The sequence below is a fragment of the Diadema antillarum genome, unplaced genomic scaffold (assembly GCF_040938485.1).
Source record: "Diadema antillarum isolate AM-2024a unplaced genomic scaffold, OU_Dant_1.0 seq00000550_RagTag, whole genome shotgun sequence".
Taxonomy (NCBI): domain Eukaryota; kingdom Metazoa; phylum Echinodermata; class Echinoidea; order Diadematoida; family Diadematidae; genus Diadema; species Diadema antillarum.
In genome coordinates, this window is record NW_027271495.1 from 1,520,157 (window position 1) to 1,529,490 (window position 9,334).

Sequence of the window (9,334 nt, forward strand, 5' to 3'; positions counted from 1 at the left end):
CATGGTAAAGCAATCATGATCTACCTTTTCGTGTGAACAGGGCTAGAAGCTTGGAATCCAGATGCAACTTGACTGACATTAAAGGATACACATCTAAAAGGGGCATAATATAAAGTCAAGAACTTTGTGGATCCTTCAAAGTTATCTTTTGTGATTATGGTGCACAAAAAGACATAGGCATACCTCCCCGATGTGCATTCTTTCTTCTTTTGTAAAATTGGTATGAAGCAGTTATTAACAATGCAGTACTATTTAACCTAGCCCCACATATTCATGGGTGTGGTGGTAAACTTTTTAATGGCTGTGGAGGGCTACTGACTCTGTGTTTAGTTGTAATTGTAAGTAGAAGTGGAGCTATCTGATATGTATGATATAGTAAACACAGCACCTTTTGTACTCTCTCTATACATGACATAATTACTATTATCCAGTGGGTACTTACGTATGAAATGGCAGTATGTAGTAGTGATGCTGATGTTTTACAGAGCAGTATCCCTAAGTTTTGAATTTGTTGGACAATGAATGTGTGAAAGTGGGATGCTGTCATGCATGACAATAGGACAGCTTCTTAGATCATCTCTCTGCCTCAAAGTTGGAGTGAATTTGTGATGATTGCAGAAACTTATAATGACAACATCTTTTGCAATAATAATGAAACATACATGCACACATACACACACACACACACACACACGAACAACAAATCATTTTTGAAGCCTGTATGTTGCTCCCGGCAATCAACGTGCATCGCAGTGTGTTTGTCCTTTTCTGTATTTGATATTCTTAGTTTGCTAAACTTAACACCTGCTGGCATGCTTTTCTATCAATAATTGATACAGATGCCCTAAAAACGGACCTATCAAAGATGGTTGAGTCTGACGTCCTGTTGATCCCTCTTGTGTCAAAGAGACCATCAAGTAGGTGCATCACAGTGTTTATTTGTTTATTTGTTTATTTGTCCGGTTATAAAGAATTTTGATACATTGTATAACGAAAGAAAACTGCCGGTCCCCAGGACTTCATTATAACAGGTAACAGTTGTAACCATTGTCTTGTGAAAGTTATGGCTATTTTACATAACACTTTATATAGTAAAGATTATGTGTTAAACACTGTATGTAGGAGAAGTGATTTGATCAGTACACTTGTATGTTATTCTTTGATAGGATAGGCCCCAGGATATATCCATCATCCCAGACTGAATGGTGTCATTCTCACCCTGGCCTTTGTTCATCTGGCCTTAGACCTCGTTTACAGTGGGCAAAAGGCTGACCCTCATTTTGATGTAAATGCACAAAAATCGAAATGCGGTACCAAAAGCGAGGCCAGCCTGAGGCCCGCCTTTTGTTGATGTAAATGCTAGCGGACCAAAATGTGTGGCCAAACCCACTCGGCTGTACTGTAGAGATCGCTGGAAAAAAACGGAAACCGTTTGCATGATGAGCGCCACTATGACATAAAAAGATAACATGTGAAATTAAACTTTACTCTCCAGGCATGGCTCAACAAGGAAGTGTAATGCACAAAAATTCGGGACGGAATACCGCTACATAGGCTGGCCCGCCACTGTAAACGAGGTCTTGCTCCCCAGATTCTCACAACACATCTCGAGGGATGCGGATACCAGGCATTCTCCTCTATTATTCCTTGCCTATGGAACTCCCTCCCAACATTTCTCAGTGAAATTGACAATCTGGAGCTTCACTTACAGCTCACATTTTTCACCAGACATTCAATTACTATTAAGGTAAACTCTTTTGAGGAATCTGCGCTCTTGAATGCTTTTAATTTGTTATATATGACAGTATATAGATAGATATATGGCAGTGTACAAATGCTGTGAGTCATTATTATCATCCAGTCAGCCATAGTCATGATGCCTCCAGTGTGTTTGTCACTGTGCTTTTTAGTCAGGGACAGATTACTTATCTCTTTATGTGCCATGGTGTAAGCCTCTTGTGTGCCACATTATTCTGAGACAACAACATAATCATGCTTTGGGGAAACAGTCTGTTTTTCAAATCTATGCAACTTCTGTAGATTTGTGTTACCCTGGATACCGTATGTACATGTAGTAAGCAAAAGTTGTGGAGAAAAGTGCCAATCTTTACTTTGATGTAAATTGTATGACAAATCATGTTGTTGTTGTTGTTGTTTTTCTTTCAAATGGCTAGAAGCTATAAGTATATCATTGTGGAGACAAGACTTTTACACACAAAACAGCAATGAAAACTTAGAATTTACCAGCAAATCCAGAAGGGAACATTACTTGAAAGTCATCTCATATACTCAAGCTACATGTAACAGGAATGGAATCGCAAGAAACGCTTTCATTGCACTGTGGCATATGATGCATCACGCGTTACCCTGGGGTACCACGTTATGTAGCGCCACCTCACGTCCACTCGAGGACAGCCGCAGAAAAATGCATGCTCTGTGTGTGCGTGTACATAGTCATTCCCGTGCTACTGCATGTTATACTATGCATGCATGGCACGCTGTGCTATCAATAGCGTGTGCTTCAGTACTGTGCAGTGCAGTGCAGTGGCTAGTGCACGCTAGCTCCACTTTTTGGCAACCCACTGTACAACCTTTTTTAAAAAAATAAATTTTTCAACAAAATGGCTGATTTTTATTTGGTACCCCGGGATACCAATTATGTTATCATATGGCAATTTATTGATCGGTTTGGGCAGGTTTGTGTGTTTAAGCAGAATACTTTGAATATGAACTTGGCACGCCGTCAACAGAGTCAGACGTATGAATGTGACACATAGAGATTTTAATGCCACTTGCCCTTAGTACAACAACTTCATCATCCATCCTTAAATGTCAGATATGTAAATTGTGGTAACACTTTGATAATAGTGTGTTCTTAATCTGTAAAAGTGATATGCAATCCTCAATCATGTTAATATTTGTGAAGAGCCAAAGCACTCCTGTGACACTGTGCCTATGCTGTCTGAACAATGCCTGCGTATTTATTCATGTATTTATTTGTTTATATGTTTAATAAGGGGGGGGGGGAGAAAATTGCTGTTTTTTCACACAACTCTTCTCTCTGTTTACATGATGTAAATGATAGCATAGGAGGTTCATAGGAGGTTCATTGTTTGATGCTGTAGATTCGGAGGGCTCACCATGGATTATGGCATGTAGGATAGACAAAACTTCTAAAAGGAGATCCTGAGTTTTAATCTTGCTAGGATTCTTGCCTTTTTGGATGGGTTGAATTGTTCAAAACTTGTTTCCATTGACACTGGAATATAATTTCATATTAACTGACCATTTCCATTTGGAAGAATGTAATGGCAGGGTCTGCAGAGTTATCTATCAGTAAAGAAAGTACTGTGGAAAAATAGGACCATTGATATGTGGTAAGGGACCAGGCTGAACTAATAGCTCCCTGCATTATGAGGTACGTGTACCTTGTTTGTTTGATATTTACATTTCATGTGTCAAAGTTCAAACTTCATGTAAATCATGGTTGAGATCTTTGAGGTGGGCTATACAAGCATGCTCATTATTATTTATTCATTTTTCTTTTTTTTTATACAAGTGCTAAGCACTTGATTACCATGAACTGCTCCTGGAAAGCAGGTATTGCTAAAAACCTTACACCCTTGTCTTTGTTCAATGTCGTCGTTGGATCTTTGTGCACTGGCCACTCGGGCTTTATGTGCCCAAAAACTAAAGCATGTCTGATGTTACTGTTTCAAGTGTCCAAGCATGAATATCACTTTGTTGCGGTGGCTTGCATGTATTGGACAGAGATTTGCAATATACCAACTAGTGCAGCTGGTCAGCTTGCATGATACATTTTTGTTGATTTATTTTTTTGATGAATGAGAATCCCCATAATACTTGTTTTCACCATGCATTGGTATGTTATAGTGGGGTTTGCACCAATGCAGGGAAATAACTGTATTTTTTTGTTTGTTTGTATACAATTTGTAAGGATGTCGTCAGCACAAATGTTGAATTTAGAGTGCAGATTTTGAATTGAGAGCATGTAGATCAGGTGCATTTAACAAGAATTTGTATTTACTTCTGTTCAGTGAAAAGTTACTCAGAATGAATATGCTACAAATGTAGAAACTGCTACTTTTTGCCAGACAAGATCTTTGATTTGTTTTTGTCATCATGAATGTCCAAAATTGAGTCATTGGCTCAATAGCAGTTGTTTTTTGTTTTTTTTAATTGGAAAAAAAAAGAAAGTGCCTACGTTGTAGATATTTTGAGAGTAAAAGAGTTTATCTGCATGCTGATAATATTCCAATCTATGATCACAGCAGAATCTTCTGCCTGTTTCAGAGTTGCAAATTTTTTTTGTAGGAAGCCAGCTTGTCATTGTGATGCCTGATACCTAATATCCTAATCTCTAATGACCCTTTCCTTTGTCATTTGCTTGTAGTGGCCACAGTAGCCAGTATGCACGAGATTCATAGTTGCTATAACGACTGTCATGTCAAAAATCGGCAACTCTTTAGGATGAAGTGCAGATTTAGCAAATAAAGGTTGTTTTTATACCATTGTTCCTTTTGCCCCATAGTATGTACACAAGCTTTAATTGTCTGAATTTTAATTCATGGCATCAACATCTTTGTGTCACAATATTTTTGTGGGCCCAATTGAGCTTGCTTTTGATATACAGATTTGGAGAGACTTGCTGTGTTTCATGGCATGAATACGATGTCTAACCGTCACTAGTATGGCTATCATTTATTTATTTTTTTATTTTTTTAAGGGAATGACTAGGCAAAAGATGGCGTGTAAAATGTATATATGATATTATATAATATACATTTTTCATGCCACCTTTTGCCTAGTCCATCACCTTTAAAAAAAAAAAACATATATATATATATATATATATATATATATATATATATATATATATTCATTTTCATTTACCAACTTGGTGCATGCAACTGTTGAATTCTGAGTGATTATCCATTGTACATGCAGAGATAGAAATGTATGTGAAGTATACAAATAGGGATCGACATGGATGAACCCACATAGTGAGTCCAGAACTGGTTCAAGAGTAAGAATGCATTTCAGTATTGAAGATAGCAAAGCATATCTTACTGCAAGCCAAGGTATTGCTTTGTGTTTGCTAGTGCTGTTGATGTTTTCATAAGATAGCACAGGACATCCTGGAATGTGTGTCGTATAAAATAAGCCTTTAATTAAGTGCTTTGTGTGCGAGATTTGTGCTCAGGTACCAAAGGAATTAACCACACGATTGAACATAATATGTTGAATTTTGGTTTCTTTCATTTGGGTAATATTCTAAAAAAATAATGTTTTGTTATAAGGTTATCTGATTGCCTTTTACATTGTAATATGAAATCCTGCATGCTCAATGCATGTTCATTGTCATTATTTGGACGATGATGTCATTATACATGGTATTATTTTTTATTTCTTTCTTTTTCTTAGATGACAAAATTATTTGCTTGCATCTGGTTTGATTGTAGCAAGCATAACCGCATTGGACATACAATTTTGTTTGTGTAATGCGGAGAGTAAAGCCACCAACAACTCCTATATGCAACTCCTAGTACTGATCTACATGTGTATGCAGAAAGCATAGTGGCCTGTTTACCAGTGACTAGGTCAGTGTAGACCTTTCTCTTTTGGGCAGTACCCATAATGGCACATGTCCCAACAGCAGCAACTACTTTGCTCTATTCCCATTAGTTCTCTAGCAGTCATTCAGACCAGGGGCATGATGTGTAATGGGTTGATGCATTTGCCCACTCATGCTTGTCTGTATGCCGAATGGGGCCATTGTATGGCATGATGTGTATTTGATCCATGCCTACTCGTGTTGTCTCTGTGTCGAACGGAGCCATTTTTTGGCATGTGTATGGGACTGGACCACATCACTGAGTTTTCAATCTGCTCTTTGCAAAGAAGGGAAAGTCGAGCAGGATGGCTTACATGATGTGTGTGATTGATAGATTAGGCTCTCTCAATATGATGGGACCTTCTTTATTTAAGGGTTAGGGTGTTCTGCCTCTTTAGTACTTAGACTTTCTTAGAGGGCATGACATGACAGAACAGCATTTCTCAGCTTGACTAAGTGGACCTCCAGTCTTCCTCTTCTTCTTCTTCTTCTTCTTCTTCTTCTTCTTCTTCTTCTTCTTCTTCTTCTTCTTCTTCTTCTTCTTCTTCTTCTTCTTCTTCTTCTTCTTCTTCTCCTGGTTAAATCTACCTCCTTCAATAAGCTGAAGATTCTTGCAGACTGTGTTACACAGTATTTGCAGTATAATACAGTTTATGTACAGATATTTACAAGCACATAACAAATACAAAGAACAAAGACTAGCCACTGTGATCAACCGTAAGTCAGTTACGGAATGCACCCATAGATGGCGCTGAAACAATTTCTGAGAACAGGGAATTCCAGCTCCTAACTGTTCTTGGAAAGAACGAATGGCGATGTGACTCAGTTCTTGAGTATGGTATTTGATAGGAATGTGGTTGGGTAGCTCTCGTCAACTGGGATGTACACGTGTAACCCACTTGATATCATTTATAGTCCTGTGCCGAAAGATGAGTAAGATTAATGTGTATTTTGTACATCATGGTTAGCCTGTCATTTTCTCTGCACTGTTCCAGAATGGTCCAATCAAGTTCTTATAGCATTTAAGTGACATCGAGGTATTATGGTATTATTATCCAAGCCACGTGATGGCAAAGCGGACATCCTACAGACTGAACCATCTCACCTTACCTATGCATAATAGTTCAGGGCAGTAACAGTGTCAGGTTGGCACATAGAGATTGTACTTATCAGTCAATGACATTGCCTAGGGCCAGACAATTTGTTTTTCGATATGTTTGAGAAGCTTCGTACCAGAGCATTCTTACCTCCATACAACCATTCAATGTGTAATGATGGCAGCATAATTTCTGTTGTCAAAGATTCCTACTCTGATGCATATGTACCGTAATTACAGCTGTAGCTCGACAGTTTGAATCATTTTCGTCTTTCTTTGCAGATAATAAAGGAGTATGAATGAGTCAAAGAGTCTGACGTTCAAATACCTAGCTTGCTTGTCTTGTAGTCTTTGCTGTAGAAGAATGAGGATGTGGTGCATTGAAACAAAGGGAAGTCACTAATGCCAGAGTGTGGTTGTGAAGGATGTTATGGGAAGCCATTGGAGTTGATTGATTGCTTTCTGTAAGCCTGTGTGTGCCTGGAGTGTCGATTGGCACAGAAAATCCCATAGCATTGTACAATGTACACAATCTCCAAAGTCCCTAGCACAGAGAGGCTTAAATGCCATGCCTTTTGCAAAGGCATCTCGCAGTAGTTTGTGGACTCGCAAAACAGTGAATGGATGTGACTGTGCATGTTTACAATTTATTGCTAGCTGCCTTTGCAAAAGCCGACATTCCACTTTGCTGAGGTTGTCTTTGATAAAACTGATACATGTACAGTAATGTCAGTTCATGCAAAAAAGAAATGAAAAACAAATTAAAACAAAATTGATATCTGACTGTCTTCAGTGCATTATTACCGGGCTTAGAGGTTAAGGTTTCATTCTACATGTATTTTCTTTTTCTTCAGCAAAAGCAATTTTGTATGCAGACTGAAGAAATTCACTGATGAGGGTTGTGAGATAATAACTTCAATAATCACCTCGACTGTTTTGTTTGACTTAAAATCATTGATGACCTTCGGCTTTAACATGGCCTTATGCACATTAATCCGCATGATTAAGTTCACAAACTTTGAAAAAGTAGAAAAGGCTCGACCTAAAAACGGAGATCCCTAGGTGGATCTCAGAGATGAGTCCTGCCAAGTGCTATCATCATGATACATACGTAGTAACAAGTACAGTATTGATATTCAAAGTCCTGAAATTCTTCCGTCGAGGTGTTTTTATTGCAACTGATTGAAAAATCGCCCTACATTGATGTCGATGTCGGGCAATTAGTCAATAAGTTGCAGTATTGATATCATCATTTGTCACGTGAACGGGCATGATGACGTTTCTCCGGAGCACGATGGAGAGATGGACATCTATCCGTCTCTCTGTCAACTTTTTAAAATGACTTTTTGTCTATGCACTAAGAGGAGAGAACTGACCAGTGTTGGCCCTGTGCCCTCAAGAAGCTGAAGACTGTAGTGCATGAGGCCACATGATGGCGCACTTCCACATAACGACGCGTGACGGGATGATTATAGTTATGGTTGATTCGGGTTTTCAACTTTTTTCTTTTTATGTGAGATCATGAGAAACCTCTTCCTAAGTAATATGAAATATCCAAGAGCATAATAATGTAAGAGGAATCGAAATTTTATTTGATGAACATTGATAATGAAATGGCTGAGATATTTAAAACAAAGCAATCCTAATACTTGACTGTGGATATATCTAAGCCATTACAAAATAGGTTTTCATCCGAAAACTTGGGATTCCTCTAAGAGTTAATGTATCCTCTTGAACATTAATTTTTATAAAGTGAATTGTAAATATCTCGCAAAAAAAAATTGCTGAATCCTCACCTCAACCAATCATCCCTTTAAGGAAAAGAGAGAGAAAAAAACCCCAAACAAACAGATACTTCAGTTGGAACAGTGAAGTTCAGCTAGATATCCTGTTGATTATAAATGTTTCTTCGTCGATTATTAACGAATAAACTTTCGTGTGACTCTTCAGGAGCGCTTGTCCAACCTGGAAATTGCACGGAATGAACGCCATTGAAGATGCATGTATCATCCAACTAACTTAAAAAAAAAAAAAATGAAACCTAGAACTCATCAATATTATAGAATAATTCGTAAGCTATTATTTCAATATGGTTTTATTAAGTTATCAGGCCTTGGGAGGGTTCAATATAATGATTATTTTCTGGCTCTGGTTGCCGCTTTTTTTAGCTCACCCCTTGATCATCACATGTTGATAAATTCGTGTTTAATCGAAATGTGTGGGTTCAGTGATCGCATCAGAAACATCAATGGGTATAAAGAAACTACACATGTATGAAGAGATTACCAATATATCTGATTATTGTTTTGTATAATGAATGGGCTCATTGTAATACCTCCTTCAGAAGGCAGAAAAATTGTACTATTCTTTAACTTTGTCAGGTCAGTAACAATCCAAGTGGATGCGTGCTTTCCATGAAAATGAAAATTTGTGGAATTCTCTTTATGTTTTCTATATAATCATTTCCCTATTCTGTGACATAGCAGGCTGTTGTAGCCTAGCTTCTTGTCCAACGTAAATTTCAACAAAACTACAAAAAGAAAGAAAGAATAAGAAAGAAAGTAAGAAAGAGAAATAACAATTCAGAAATTTTGGACAGATTG